Source organism: Anabrus simplex, chromosome X, assembly GCF_040414725.1.
Source record: "Anabrus simplex isolate iqAnaSimp1 chromosome X, ASM4041472v1, whole genome shotgun sequence".
NCBI lineage: Eukaryota > Metazoa > Arthropoda > Insecta > Orthoptera > Tettigoniidae > Anabrus > Anabrus simplex.
In genome coordinates this window covers 193490408-193506761 of record NC_090279.1, presented here as the reverse complement: position 1 = coordinate 193506761, position 16354 = coordinate 193490408, and positions in this window count along the sequence as shown.

The window sequence follows — 16354 nt, the reverse complement described above, 5'->3', positions numbered from 1 at the left end:
ATCATTGGATTGTTGCTGGGACAACAAAAATACTATACAAAATTTCCCTGTTTCCTATGCAAATGGGATAGCGGGGCACGGGTTAAACATTGGGATACAGTGAATTGGACAGAAAGGAAACAACTACAACCAGAATCCAAAAATGTCATGAATGTAAGTCTTACTGACCGTGAAAAAATTCTACTTCCACCCTTGCACATCAAATTTGGATTGTTGAAACTGTATGTCGAGGCATTAGATAAAAGCAGCCTATGCTTCCAATATTTATCCACTAAATTTCCCTCATTATTAGATGCAAAAATCAAAGAAGGCGTATTTGATGGACCACAGATTCGTAAACAGATGAAGGTTAAAATTTTCACAGACACGATGACCAAAATTGAAAAAGAGGCATGGAACGCATTCAAAGATGTAGTGACTAAAATCCTTGGCAACATTAAGGACCCTCAATACAAAGAAATTGTAAGGAAAATGTTGGTAAAGTTTAAGGAACTCGGTTGTAATATGAGCCTTAAGCTTCATTTCTTAGCTTCGCATCTGGATTATTTCCCTCTAAATTTAGGAGCTGTCAGTGAAGAACAAGGTGAAAGGTTTCACCAGGATCTCCAAGATGCAGAATGACGCTATTAGGGACGTTGGTATGTGAATATGATGGCCGATTACTGTTGGTCGATTACACGAGACGACCCTTCTAGAGATCATTCAAGAACTTCAAAAACTCGGAAATTTCACGGAAAACGGGAAAAGACGGAGGTGTGAATCTAACCTGCACATAATGTAAGTAACAAAACTATGTATGTTTAACCATGTAATTTTTATTCAAGGTACGGTTATATTAATTTAAAAGCAACTGTACAGTCGAAACTAAATAGGCGCTTTATGCTTCAGTTTCACGAATTTCAATATACATTAAAAATATAATACATACTATCTACTTGCTTACAAAGCAGCATTTATGTGTATTCAATTCATGCAAAATATGATTACGTTTTGCAAGCTGAAATTTACATTAATACATCAAATTTAATCAATACTAAGTATCAACAATTTTACGCAAGAACAAAATAATATTTTGTAAAATTGCCATCAAACCAGACTTGATTCGCCAAAACTAATTTTTTTCTTCTCGAATTCTGCGTTAAGAAATTCATAAAACCCACCTAGTTTCGTTTTTAGCGCACAAAAAGATTTTATTTTGCAGGCTAATGAATCTTTCAACATCTACAATCTTAGTAGACAGACATTGCAGAGCTGCTTCGGAAGAATGTCGGTAACACCCAATAACAATTGCAGTCGGTCGAAGGGTTCGCAAACTTCCGGGTCACAAGCAGCATAGAAAACATGAATGAAGTTTTATTTCGCATTTTATCGCGTTTTCATTAAAAGACAATAAAAAGTTGTCTACAGGTCGTAGAAAATATGAAAGTGTAAGCCTTTATAAGTATTTTGTGTAGTATCACTATTACGAAAAATCACCACCCCTCAACATGATCCGTCAAAAACTGGAGGTCGACTTTTTGTCGCTAATACAATACTCTCTTTACTCGTATCATTGTTAAAGTTTAAAATCGAACTGAGGCTAAGCACCTCCGGTAATTGGATCACGGAAATCAAAAAGCATCTAACTCCACTTTTACCCATTTTCAGTGTTATGACGGAAAACTATTGCACGTTTTGCCTGCTAACAATGCATAGCATAAAACACCAAAATCCGAGGGTAATTAGTCAGATACAAGCTGTTTACTATTTCGTGGAAATCACAAACCGATTTATTCCGTGGAGTTAGCGAGCTTCTCCTTACCACTAGTTGGCAGCACTATCGCGTGCCAACAGAAGTTGGGAATAACGTTTGACTTCTACCTCAGAGTGGTGGTGGTGATTATTGTTTTAACACGTTGGCCGCCAGAGCGGTACATTGTACCGCTCAGTGAGTGTCTCATGAGGCCACGGCGGTACATTGTACCGCTGACAGGTGTTGCTATATGAGTTTCTCTGCCGGGCCGGCGGACCACTGAGCTGTTGAATTCCATATGCTAGCGTACCGCTATGGCCTTGGAGCAAATTCTGGCATGCTTGGTTTTCAAAATATAGTCTTCATTTTTTTATTAATCCAACCCCCTTTTATTGGCAATATGCGAGTATTTGTCCAATCAGTTTAGCCATGCGCTTAGGTGTGCCGGGTTAGCTAAATCGCAAGCTCAAGGTTTTGAAGACTGTGAGTTTGAATCCTACTGTCGGGAAACCTGATGATGGTTTTCTGTGATTTCCCATTTTCACCCCAAGCTTATGTTTACCTAATCAATAGGCCACACTGATTCCTTCCAAATTGTTGCACCCATATCTGAGCTAATTTCTACGCTTATCGCAGTAAATATACTGTAAACATGAGCGTATTTGAATTTTCTAAATTGACAACATTCATTGCCACCTTGCAACATTTTACATTACTATTGAGCATTTGTCAAGGAGTAAAGAGTAAATAAATATATTTCAAATTTAATTTGGTAAAGAGATTTTTGTGTTGCAAAACGTAATACTGGAGATCAGTTTGACATGGACACTACTTTCCAGAATTCTCATGCTGAAGGGCTAGCGCAATTATCTTCCGAGTTCGAGAAGAAAACGGTTTCATTTTTATAACTAACCTCTCCGTTCACTGGTAAAATAACTTAGAAATATCTCGCAAGTATTTCACACACTTCTTCTTCGTTTTGCCTCATGACTGAGGCGTCGTGACTATCATAATATTCAGCCCTCTAGCCGATGAACCATACTCCGCCATTCTTCCCTATCTAAAGCTTTCAATGTGGTTACTCTGAGAGAACACTGTGGGGGGCCGTTCACCATGTCAATCCATCGCGTTGGTATTCGTCCTCGTTGTCTGGTTTCCTGGACTTTGCCCTCAACAATCAGCTTTTGTAGACTACCATCTCGGCGCATTATATGTCCAAAGTAGCGTACAATTCGTTGAGAGACCTTACACGATAGACGAACTTTTATCTGAAGTTGGTTCAGGATTGATGTGTTCGTGCGATGAGCTGTCCAAGGAATCCTTAACATTTTCCTCCAGCACCACATTTCACACACACCCTACTGTAAAATAATGAGTGCCTTGCGATTGTAGTCGTAAGCGCTAGTAAACAAATCGTGGCTCGCTCTGTTATCTACAATGTGTACTATCAAGCAATGCAAGCTTCTAGTACCGCTAGACTGTACCACTCTGGCCGTCTAGGCAAAACCATGCAGTGAACTTTTCTGTGGGGCCACGGCAGTACCTCGGGGTGCTAAGAATTTTTATTGTATTTCGTACTTACATTGAACAATTAAGTGAAATATCACTTCGAATTTTGCTTTACTGCTTATTTACTATATGCATAGAAGAAAAAATGCTTTGGCCACCGGGACATTTCTTGCTACGTGTCCTGGCAGTCAACGTGTTAAGAGGAAATTCTACCTCAGACAAAAGTGGTTGTATAACTTTGGTGTGTATCGAATATCAAACATGTACAGTGAAGTAGACAGAAGTCCGACTCCTTGGCTGAATGGTCAGCGTTGAGGCATCCGGTTCAGAGGGTCCCGAGTTCGATTCCCCATCGGGTTGGATGTTTGTGTTTATCCCAACACTTTCCTCGTAATATTCATATAACACACTGCACTACCATATAGGGTTGTCGTCAGGAAGGGCATCCGACCGCAAAACAGGGGTAAATCCACATGTGCGATATAGTTCGCACCCGCGGTAGAAAAAGGAGAAGAAGAAGGCAGTGAAGTAGACAAAAACAAAGTGTGCTCTGATGCTTGCAGTTTGTTAAGACACTGTCAACATCAAAAATCCTTTCTAAAAATAAAATCCTGTCTAACTAACGTTATTTTGTCATTCACTGTTTATATTTAGGTAGTCCTGCAATTTAAAACAATAATTCAACGGGAAACATGGCCATACAATCGTTTTTAGTAATAATTGATTTATTGGAGTAAGTGGGTTTTTGATTTCCAAGATTCAATTATTGGATGACATTTTTCATACAAGCAGCTTTCGAATGAAATCGTCTTACTTCTTCTCACCTTGCAGAGAAACACAGCATTTATCCTGTCTTTAGCATCGCTTCCTCTATCAAGTCTAGGATCTACAATATGGCAAGATATCAAACACACTGTATATTTCATTATGAGACTGAAAGTTGTAACATAATACAGACAAGTGACCAGAAATCTTACGGATTCAAGGGGATATTCCTAAAGATGTTTACTACCTCGACGTAATAGCAAAACAATTGTTGTTTTTACTTTGCAATTTATTTGTTGTTTCATGTTATTTATTTAATTAATTGAGTGTGATGACTTACAAAAATTCGATGCGGAAATGTACTAAAAGTAGACACGCTAAGTGCCACCACAAAACTAGCTGCTTCAAAGGAGAGAGTCTTATTTTCTGAAGAGCCAAAATATATTCACAATACTGTCAGTATGTTCGAGATCTCCCGTGGTGCGTCCAGTTGTCAACAGGAAAACTTTAACATTGGAATCCACTGACAGCTTTCGCTGCTAGAAGGCAGTGCCACGAAGACTCCGAAATGTGTTACAAAGACTGCCTAAATGGACATCACTTCGGGAGATCTACAAGCCGGTAGCTGAGTTATTTACAATGTTTTTGTTTGTTATGTAAATAAAATATAATTGATAAGAAATACTGTCTTCATTCATTTACAATAAAAGGAGAATATAACCCAGTTTATTTTGACCTTTCTAGAGATCTTGGAGGTTACCAGGTTCCCTAACACGAAGTTTTACATTTCAAAGATATCAAGAAGTTTCTACTTATAGATCATTCATCAGTTTCTTCTGTAGACTCAGATACAATAATAATAACAATGCGCAACAAGAGAGGTTTTAATATATAAGCAGTACAATATTTCACCTTCGATGTTCTACACACGGCAATAATCCAACTCAACAGATTTACACCAAAGAATACATCACAACCTCACGTTCAACCGTGACATGATAAGCTTACAGTCGGTGTGTAGATTAACATTCGTCAAGGTCGCATTGTTTAGCTTTATGGATAAGTGGTCAGTTTCTTGACCTTCTGACTTCGGGGTTCAGGGTTCGATTGCCGACCAGGCCATCGGATTTTAATCGTCAACGATTAATTCTCTTGGCTGGGGACCAAATACTTTTTTGTACTGACACCAATATTACTATAATCCACCACCACCACCACCACCACCACCACCACCACCACCACCACCACCACCACCAAATTGCCCACTAGATAACACAAGGCATGTAAAAGCAACGTTTCAAATGAGGGATGATGTAGTTCTCCCAATGTCTACCAGAGTACACTTCTCTGAGATTATGCTTAAATAGGAAGTTTAGTACCACCTCTTTGGTGTAGTGGTTAGCGTGATTAGCTGACACCCCCGGAGGTTCGGGTTCGATTTCCGGCTCAGCCACGAAACTGGAAAGTGGTACGATGGCTGGAACGGGATCTACTCAGCTTCGGGAGGTCAACTGAGTAGAATAAGGTAGGGGGTGGGAGAGGTTGAATTCCCACCTCAGCCATCCTCGAAGTGGTTTTCCGTGGTTTCCCACTTCTCCTCCAGGCAGGCAAATGCCGCGATGGTGCCTAACTTAAGGCCACGGCCACTTTTTAGTAGTAGTAGTAGTAGTAGTAGTAGTAGTAGTAGTATTTATTCATTCATCATGTCGTTTACATATTTACAGGACTCTGTTTTATGTATACATAACTCTTCTAATAACATTATTACTTGAGAAATATTAATCTTATAACTAAACCACATATATTACATAAGTAGTAGTATTATCAACGTATTAATACTTAAAATAAATTGAACTTCTAACTATCTCTTGCACACATTATTATTATTATTATTATTATTATTATTATTATTATTATTATTATTATTATTATTATTATTATACAAAATCACACCAACCTCAACAGAGTCCCTCTTCCTTGTCTATCCCTTCCAATCTTCCCATCCTCCTGCAAGGCCCCTGTTCAGCATAGCAGGTGAGGCCACCTGGTCGATGCACTGGTCCTCATCCTCTGTTGTATCTTCCCGGCCAAATGTCCTATGTTGATGATAATGATAATGATGCTTATTGTTTAAAGGGGCCTGACATCTACGTCATCGGCCCCTAATGGTACGAAATGTTATGAAAATTTAAAAATCCAGAATCCTCCACTGACCAGATTCGAAAACGCGAGGACGAAGAATAAGTGGATGGATATGAAGTTAAAACAATCAGTGGATCCGACTCGCAATGCCCCACATTCCCACAAACTAGCGTTAAATAATAGTATTACTGATCAAGGGACTGCGTGTAAAGCACAATACTGAATCGGTGATGCTTGTAGTCGAAACGGGTCCAAAATCCAGGTTATCGGCCCCTCAAAATGGTACTTATCGCTAGGAAAATAGAACCATGCTATTTGCCATGTTGCGGTACTAATCACAGGTAATGTAATGCAATGTAATGTAATGTAACACAGACCTACGGTGTTTCGCACACTGCGGCCCCATTTACAGGCAACGCAAACCTAGGGTGTTCCTCACATAATTGGACTAAACAAAGGGACATGCACTATCCCGTGATATAGCATAGGAATAAGTCTAGGCAAGGCAGAACCATGTTGTTGGTCATATAGGGGTACGAATCACAGGTACTGTAGAAGCCGGCAACGCACTCTATTGCTACTAATCACAAACCTATTTGGTACCTAACATAGTGGTACTTCGCGCAAGTAAAAGCGACCCACAGTGTTCCCCGCCTGGTGGTACTAATCACAAGTAGTTTCATGGTTCTAATTTGATCATCCCTTGGTCGCCCCTTACGACAGGCAAGGGATACCGTGGGTGTATCCTTCGTCTGCGTCCTCCACCCACAGGGGGTTGTGTGTTTTGTCCGCGAGAGTTATTTCCCTTAAGTCCGTCGGCCAGCCGGTTAGGACCCCCTATCCACTACCTGGGACGCGCCACGTGGGAGTATCACCTCTCCCCCTACTACGCCAGCGTAGTAGGTTCGTGGAAATGTCCTACGCTCCAGGACATTATCTCTGAGGCGGTATCCCTTGCTGAGACCGAGGGAAAACCAACTCTGGAGGGTAAACATATTAGGAAGGAAGGAAGGAAGGAAGGAAGGAAGGAAGGAAGGAAGGAAGGAAGGAAAGTGATTATATCAGTACAGTTTTATATTTACAAAGTCTGGAATGTCTTTCAGTTTCTCACAATTCATGAGCCTATTTCTTTCCTTTTTCTTACGATTTGTCCGAATAATTTCTTTTCCTTCCCGAATCATCTGTAACCTCTGCATGACGTAAGAGATTATTAAGAGGGGGGACAACCAAAGAATCTGTACTAGCACTCTCGCCTTATAAGCCCACAAACATATCCATGAATCTTGGCTTTTCCGTGTAGCGGAGAGAACGTGCGAGTGCGATGTTCTCTTACAACATTGTATTTCACCATTAACTGTTATGAGGTAAATCAACCTGTAGTCCTTCCTTTACTGGGGGCGGATTTGCCAGTCATTGGTGACATCAAAGGGTTATGTGAACGAATCCGATCCACGAAATATCACTGTAATACTTGCCCTAAATAGAATATAATAATTGTGTTCACTCAAATAAAGTGTAAAATCTGCGGTAAATTAATAAATGCCGTCGTTACTAGAGAAATATTTATACGTACTAACGGGCTGTAGACAGGACTCCCTTGTGTTGCATTCCGCTGCTCGTGTCGTCTTTTGTTTCTTTCTTGAGGGCCAGGGCTAGCATCAACGAATGGGAATGCTATGTCTGTGAATCTTCATTATCTTTGTCCATATGAGTAGCGCGGGCAGTTAAAACAGCAAAGTAACATGATCCCTGGATCAATAAATATATTACTGTTTTGTTGAAAGGAAAATAGCGTGATACCTGGACCAATAATAATAAATGAGTTAGGGCACAAAACGAATGAGCAACATGAAGAAAACAACACCTAATTAATTCAAACAACTTCAGTGAGCAAAGACATCACACACGAAAGTGTTAGACAAACAAAACACGTACCGAAGCGCTGCGACGTAGCAGAAAAAATAGTTGTAAGGTAGTAAAGTATGTATCCATATTATTCTCTGCAAGTAAAATATTTTGCACTTTTTCTTAATTAACCGCACTTTTTTCACTTTATTTGAGTAAAAGCAATTATTATCTTCCATTTGGGACAAATATTACAGTGACAATTCGCGGATCCAATTCGTTCACGTAATCCATGAAAGTATTATTGTCTGTTGCCTTATGTGTTTCTTACGTATACACTGATGGTGATGATGCTTGTTGTTTAAAGGGCCCTATCATCTAAGATCATCGACCCCAAGTATAAACTACCTTCGATGGTTGTCTCATTTGACTCGAAAGGAGAATGATAGGTTAATAATAATAATAATAATAATAATAATAATAATAATAATAATAATAATAATAATAATAATAATAATAATTGTACCGGTTGGTACATCTATACGCCGCACATTTGATTTTTCCGCCTTAAAGTACTCCTCTACAGCTGAAACTCTGAACTTTAAAACTGAATTCATTCAACCGTTTATCAGAAGATGTCACTGAGTTAATTTCGAATTGTTTTTGTTTACTAATTATCAAGAAGTGTGGACATTCTCTCACAGATGTCTCTACCAAAAACTATGATCATGCACCCTGGTGCGAAGTGAAGGAACTTTTCTTGAAGGTATTTTGTATTCATAAGTTTGTTCTTTACTAAATGTTGTTCTTTCATTTGTGGGTTGGCAATGTTAATCTTTCTTTCCGCCAGTTTTGAAATTAGCCAATCGTAAATTTCTGTCATTAATTTTCGGCCAATGGCATCTTTCTTCCCCAATGTCGATGTGTAACTGTAAGCTACCCAATAAAAGTCTGTGGGTGTGTCTTAATCATTCATGAAAGGTCCGAAACTTTTTCAATGTAACCTACCTTTCGAAAAATGTAACTTAGTGCCGGCTTATGTAAAAGTTTCTTATTACTTTAACTTTAAATCGGGGATAGAGAGTGCTTTACCCTCCCGAGCTCCCCTTCATCTTGAGTTGAGGTGACTACGTTTTCATAACCGATTTTCTTTAAAAAAATTTATACGAGTCACCTCCCTAGCTTGGGAATAGCCCCTGTGTCACCGGCCTAGTACCCCGTAGGTTTCATAAGGTTTCATGTAGGAGCGCAAGCAACGCCTCCATTCATATTGTTTTTTGGGCCGTTTAATTAACCTATTATTTTTTTCTTTTAAGGCCCTGTAGGCTGGGTACAAGATACCCCTGTTTAATTCTTGTAAGATGTGCCTCGATGGCAAGTTACTGTAAAGTCTGGTATTGCCTTTAAGAGGCTTGAAAAATTGAGAGCGGCTCAGCTCTTTCTTGTGTTTGAAAAGTGCCTCTGGGAGGCTTGAGGTTAAAAGTTGGGAGCAAGTGCTCCATGCAATGAGGGGTTTTCTGCCCTTTGGTAATTTGTGGTTGTGAGCTGAAGGCTCAGGAATTATAACTTGGGGCTCGAAAAGACCTCTTAACTTGTGCTTTCGTTTGTAAAGTTACAATTGTACCTGATTTACTTATTGTTATTTCACCTAGTGAAAATTTGTTAAATCTTGTTGTCTATTGAAAATATAACCTTTATTGAAATTTTAATTCCTTTTTCGGACTTGTAGTTAGACCCATTCCAGCCCGCACCTTCTTTCAGCTCTGCTGTTCCACAGATACCTCGGAACAACAACAACAACAACAACAACAACAACAACAACAACAACAACAACAACAACAACAACAACAACAATAATAATAATAATAATAATAATAATAATAATAATAATAATAATAATAATAGATCAAAAGGAAAACTGTAGATTTGTACAAAGCAATCGACAAGTTCACCGATACCGTACGCAGGAGACGAATGAAATTTAATGACCACATCTGTAGAATGGACGACACTAGATTAAAAAAAAACTACTCGGTGCAATTAATTCAAAGAAGGTCAAAATCAGCTGATCAGAGGAAATAAAGCAGGACTTAAAAAAGAAATGAACATCACAGAAGATACCAGCAGGTATCGCAAGGCTTTCGGAACTCCGGTTGAAAATCACACCTTCACTCAAAAAGCTAAAAGAACCACAGCGAAACAATGGACGGAAGAACCCAAGAAACAGCATAGCGAGTTCATAAAGAGATTTTGGGAGAAGAAGAAGAAGAAGAAGAAGAAGAAGAAGAAGAAGAAGAAGAAAGGAAAACCATCATCAAGCTAACAAGTTCCAACGCGCTCTGTAAACGGGCATAACGAAGAAATAATAATAATAATAATAATAATAATAATAATAATAATAATAATAATAATAATAATATTTAGGGGCGGATTTCTACAAGTCATATTTCTTCCTTAACATTATATCCTGTAGTCTTGTATTTTCAAAACGTTTCCAAGCATGATAATCAAAATTAAACAGATTTTATTGGACATCTAAATGCATATTTAGGCTATTTTAAGTTTTCTGGCATATTTTGATGAAAATCTCATTATAAAGACATATTTTGGTAATTTTCATTTGAATTTCCTTTAAAATCAGAGTAATGTCTGGACATTAATTTTCAGGATAGACATGAATTCACTTCTACTGAAGAAATAAAAATCTACAACCTGTTTTCCAGTCAGTGATCGGGTCAGCCTCCATCTAGCGGCGAAGAAAGGAATGGTGCCGGCTGCCGAAGCCTGTCGCACTCCTCTGGGGCAATGATTAATGAATGACAGATGAAATGAAATAAAGTTGGAGAGTGTTGCTGGAATGAAATATGACAGGGAAAATCGGAGTACCCGGAGAAAAATCTGTCCTTCCTCCGCTTTGTCCATCACAATCTCACATGGAGTGACCGGGATTTGAACCACGGAACCCAGGGCCTGAACCACGGAGGCACACCCACTTCTATGGAATGTTTCTAGCAGGTTAGTTTAAGAACTAGTTTGCTATTTGGGTCAATTCCTGGATAACGGGCTATTGTTTACATGGAAGCAAAGGCAATTGTGCAGATTTCCAGGAATTTTCTCGAAATGAGTTAACTCTATTCAAGTACGCCCCTGTAACATAATGTGATGTTGAAGTTTTTCTCGCTACAAGACTACACTCAGCGACAACAGGAGGGGATTCTCATTCAACAACCTTAAGATGCATGTGGCCATAAGCTGCAACAATCCTGATAATGGAGACTCGATCAGATATGAAAGCTTCCTTCACATAAGGCACATTTTGTGTATAATGTAAAACTTATTGAATATTGAACAATGAAAGTAACAGTAGTGTTTATATATTCCAGAGAGTGCATCAGTGCCCAGGAATATGCAGTGTAACCTTAATGAGTTCATGAACTATTCAGCATAATGTTGATTTTTAGGTTACGGATTCAAAGAATTGTTCGCCTCTGTGGTGTAATGGTTAGTGTGATTAGCTGCCACCCCTAGAGGTTCGATTCCCGGCTCTGTCACGAAATTTGAAAAGTGGTACGAGGGATGAACGTGGTCCACTCAGCCTGGGTTCGATTCCCACCTCAGCCATCCTAGAAGTGGTTTTCCGTGGTCTCCCGCTTCTCCTCCAGGCAAATGCAGGGATGGTACCTAACGTAAGACCACGGCCGCTTCCTTCCCTCTTCCTTGTCTATCCCTTCCCATCCCCAGCAAGGCTCCGGTTCAGCATAGCAGGTGAGGCAGCCTGGGCGAAGTACTCGTCATCCACCCCAGTAGTATCCCCCAACCCAGAGTCTGAAGCTCCAGGACATTGCGCTTGAGGCGGTAGAGGTGGGATCCTTCGTTGAGTCCGAGGGAAAAAACGACCATTGAGGGTAAACAGAAAAAGAAGAAGACGGATTCAAAGAATTAAAACTATTTGAATAAAAGTGTTTCTGTATGTAATGTAGATACTATTCATTATGTCATAATTTGAATTTTATAGGTCATATGTTTATGGTTTTAAAGTCATAAATGCATACATATTTCATACATTTTTAGGTCAAATAAATCCGCCCCTAATAATAATATTGGCTTTAAGTCCCGGTAATTACTATTACGGTTTTCGGAGACGCTGAGGTGCCGGAATATTGTGCTGCAGGATTTATTTTAAGTGCCTGCAAATCTACCGACACGAGGCTGAAGTATTTGAGCATTTTCACATACCACCAGACTGAGCCAGGATCGAACCTGCCAAGTTGGACTCAGAAGAGCAGCTACTATAGGTTACCTTGGAGAATTAATAAGTCGGCCAAGAAAGGTAACATACACACAGAGATCAAGATGGCGATGTTTTCAATGATGTAAAGAACTGAACAAGGCTACGGAGCTAGTTGCAAACAAAGAATTAAAGAGGAATATGGTATTTTACCACAAAAACCAAGTTCATGGTATTTAGCAGAAGCAACCATGAAGGCGTCTCCACTTCTTTAACCCGATGAGTGCTACGCCCGCCTATAGACGGTGCGCGAGAATTTTAATTTTTTGGAGTTTCCCGGTTCACTTCTGAGTGCGAATTTGATCTCTGACATGTTCTGCCATCTGTTGGGCATTATGTAGAACTAATTGATCAGAGATTATAGCTTCGGAAAGTAACTTACAGAGCTTTATGTAGACGTCTGTGGAGTTCATCTGTGATGTAAACAAACATGGCGGAACAACAATTTAGTTGCTCTTGCAGTGAAGTTATTTCGGATCACAGAATCTTTCAGTTATTAACCACAGCGGAAATTGATGATGGAGATAATCATTTTAAGGAATTGTTAAGCGATTTTGAAAGTGAGAGTGCCGAAAATATTGTATGTGAGAGAGAAACAGAGCCTCCTTCTAAATGAAAGAAGAAAAACACGGTGTGTACAAAAGCTACTTTATCGCTAATTTCGTGGCGGATGGATTACGTTTCTTCACCAGAGTTTCAGGTAACTGTGACAGGCCCTGAGGGCCAAGTACTGTTTGATCACAACCCAAAAATCATTGATTTTTAGGAACTTTTTTGGCAGTGGAGTTGGGGCAGATAGTTGAACAAATCGGCATCACAAACAACCAGTAGAATACATTTAACTATCACCACATTCCAGGTTTGGAAAGCATTTTAAAATATCAACTTATATACTTCTAAGAAGTTACATGTATTAGTTACCTACAGATTTTTCGGAAGTAATATTATTTTGGGCTCTTTACTTTGTATAAAGATAATGCACGCATGGGCACATAAGTGTAATTTTGTTTTCTCTCAAAATAATATTGAACATAAGTGTAGGATTTTCCATTTGTATTTAGATTTATAAACAACCAACATTTATATACATTTTAAGCTAATCAACCCATTGATAGGTTAAAAATTGAAACTTCTACAAATTTTTTTACATACGAATTAAAAAACTCAGCACTGAGATACCAAGCAGTCAACTGGTAACGAGTACGTGAGTTCACATACTCTACCATGGGAGCACCATAACGCACAATATGAAAAGGATATCAGACGTCGTATTGAGATTTCCAGATCATCTTTCCAAAAGATGAGGTAATTCTTTTGTGATTATAACGGATGCGGATATCCGCGGATTTATAATGATGTTTATTTATTTTCCCTCAGGTATACTCTTACACTTGCTTATAGTTAGGCGACCCTTGACATTGGTATGAGAGAATGGAAATGTATAGAGCCTTGAGATTATAAATCCGTAAATCTGAGCTAAGCCTAAATGGCTCTTGCCCGCAATTGGTGGAAGGAAGGAACAAAGGTCAATACGTCGGTAGTTGCCTCAAGAGAAAAGCTCATCGAAAACATGCTTATAGACAGGAGGGTTCGTGTCATTTTGGGAAACAAGACAAGTAAGGAAAGGGTCCTTAATAACGGTCTTCCTCAAGGATCGGTACTAGCACCTCTGCTGTTTATCTTATATATATCAGACTTACCGAAAACAGCCTCTAATGCATTTGGTTCTGGAGCCAGGAGCGAAGCTAGCGAAGAACTGTATCTAGAATTCCAAACAACTGGAGACAAGAACACAGATGATAAACTATTACACAGCCTGGACACTACTCGCCGACAGAAATGGAAAGGAAATTAGGAGACGGGAGCCAAGTAGCTCGAGACACTATTCCTATAAACCCCAACAAAGCTGCATCTCATATCATCTCAAGTTCAAATGCTCCGAAAGATCGCGACCATACTGTACCACTGCAATCAAAAGGGAAATCATAGCCTTGAAAATATACAGTTTTTAGGGCAGCAGATTTTCTTGTCCATTCTCTCGAGAGGAAGTTGCTACGGCTTTAAAAGATGTGAACTCAGGGAAAGCCCCTTGTTTCGATGGCATTCACTCAGAATTTTTAGTGCATGCTGGAAAGTATGCAATGATCTGGTTAGCAAAGTTCTACTCTATCATCTTAGAACCAAAGTCCATCCCTCGACTTCTGAAACAGACAAAGATCATCGCCATTCTCAAACCAGGTAAACCTTGTAAAAATCCTCCAAGCTACCGCTCAATTGCACTTCTGAGTGTGGTTTAAAAATTACTGGAGAGACTTCTTTACAACAGAATTGGCTCAGTAGTTCATGACCATCTACCCATTTAACAAGCGAGCTTTCGCCCAAATCGATGTTGCACAGACCAGGTTCTCTCTCTGTCTACACATATTAAAACCGGTTTTCAAAATCAACAAAAAACCCCAGTTGTGTTCGTGGACCTTATTGCAACATACGATACAGTATGGAGACAAGGACTCATCTACAAACTGCTTCGAGTAATACCTTGCAAGAAAATCGCCAAGCTCATCGAAATCATGCTTATAGACAGGAGGTTTCGTGTAATTTTGGGAAACAAGACAAGTAAGGAAAGGATCCTTAATAACGGTCTTCCTCAAGGACCGGTACTAGCACCTCTGCTGTTTAACTTATATATATCAGACTTACAGAAAACAACCTCTAATGCATTTGGTTATGCGGATGACTGGGCATTTGGAACGCAGGGCAAATCTATAAAGAACACCGAAGATACGCTGACAGCTGATCTCGCCACCTTAGATCAGTACTTTTGTAAGTGGAGACTTAGGCCAAGTTTGAGTAAAACTGAAGTCTCGTGTTTCCATCTCAACAACAAACTGGCCCACCGTGAACTAAATGTCAAATTCCAGAACAGTAGACTTCCTCACAAAAGACACCCAAAATACCTCGGAGTAACCCTTGACAGAACAGTGTCCTTCAAGGAGCATCTGAAGATGACAAGAGTCTCCAGTCTCGGAACAATATCATCCACAAACTGTGTGGCACCACCTGGGGTTCTTCTGACGAACTTCAGCCTTGCCCTTGTTGTCTCAACTGCAGAATATTGCTCTCCAGTCTGGCTGAACAGCTGTTACACAAAACTGGTTGACCTACAGCTAAATCATACTTTGCACATTATATCGGGAACCATAAAATCTACCCCCACTTCTTGGCTACCAGTTCTGAGCCATACTCCTCCACCTCACCTACGGAGAAAGAATGCCTTGCTGCGTGAGTACCAGAAGCTGTCGAGGAATTCCAATCTGCCAATTCATGGAGATATACCCTACGCCTTGAACAACAGACTTCGGTCCAGAAATCCACCAATAAGGACTGCCAAAATCCTGGTTGACAAATTCAGCCTGCAGCGGGACTGGATTCAAGAATGGACTTCCATGGCTCCAGCTGAGTATCAGAACTTCCCCTGCATTACAAGAATACCAAAAGGATTTGACCTACCTCGCAAAACCTGGACTACCCTCAATCGTATCAGGACAGGCCATGGAAAGTGCGCTGACTTCCTCTATAAATTGGGCAAACTTCCCTCCCCGGAATGTAACTGCGGTGCTCCTAAGCAAACAATTCGTCGTATAGTGGAACAGTGCCCCCTGCGTGCTTATTAGGGTAGCCCAAAATACTTTCTTGACACAAATCATTCTTGTATAGACTATTTGCAGAGCTTGATGGTGAAATTGTGACCTATATAGTGTATTGTATATTTAATTTGTGATTGTGTGTTTTTATTTTTAATGTCATACGCTAAATAATAAATAAATCTATTCGTTTCAATATCTTTCGTGTAATATACTGTAGTTAAATATTTATAATATCCGCGGATAACCATTCGCGAATGCGGATGTTATTTTGTATATACGCGCAGGGCTCTGATTATAACCTAAATCTCAAACTCAGGTAAAAGCTGTGAAGACGTTACGTCTGCTCAGCACTGCTTTATGGAGTAGAGATCTGGGCTGTCAAAGCTTTCTCCATTAACAGATTAGAAGCCTTTGAAATGTGGTTAC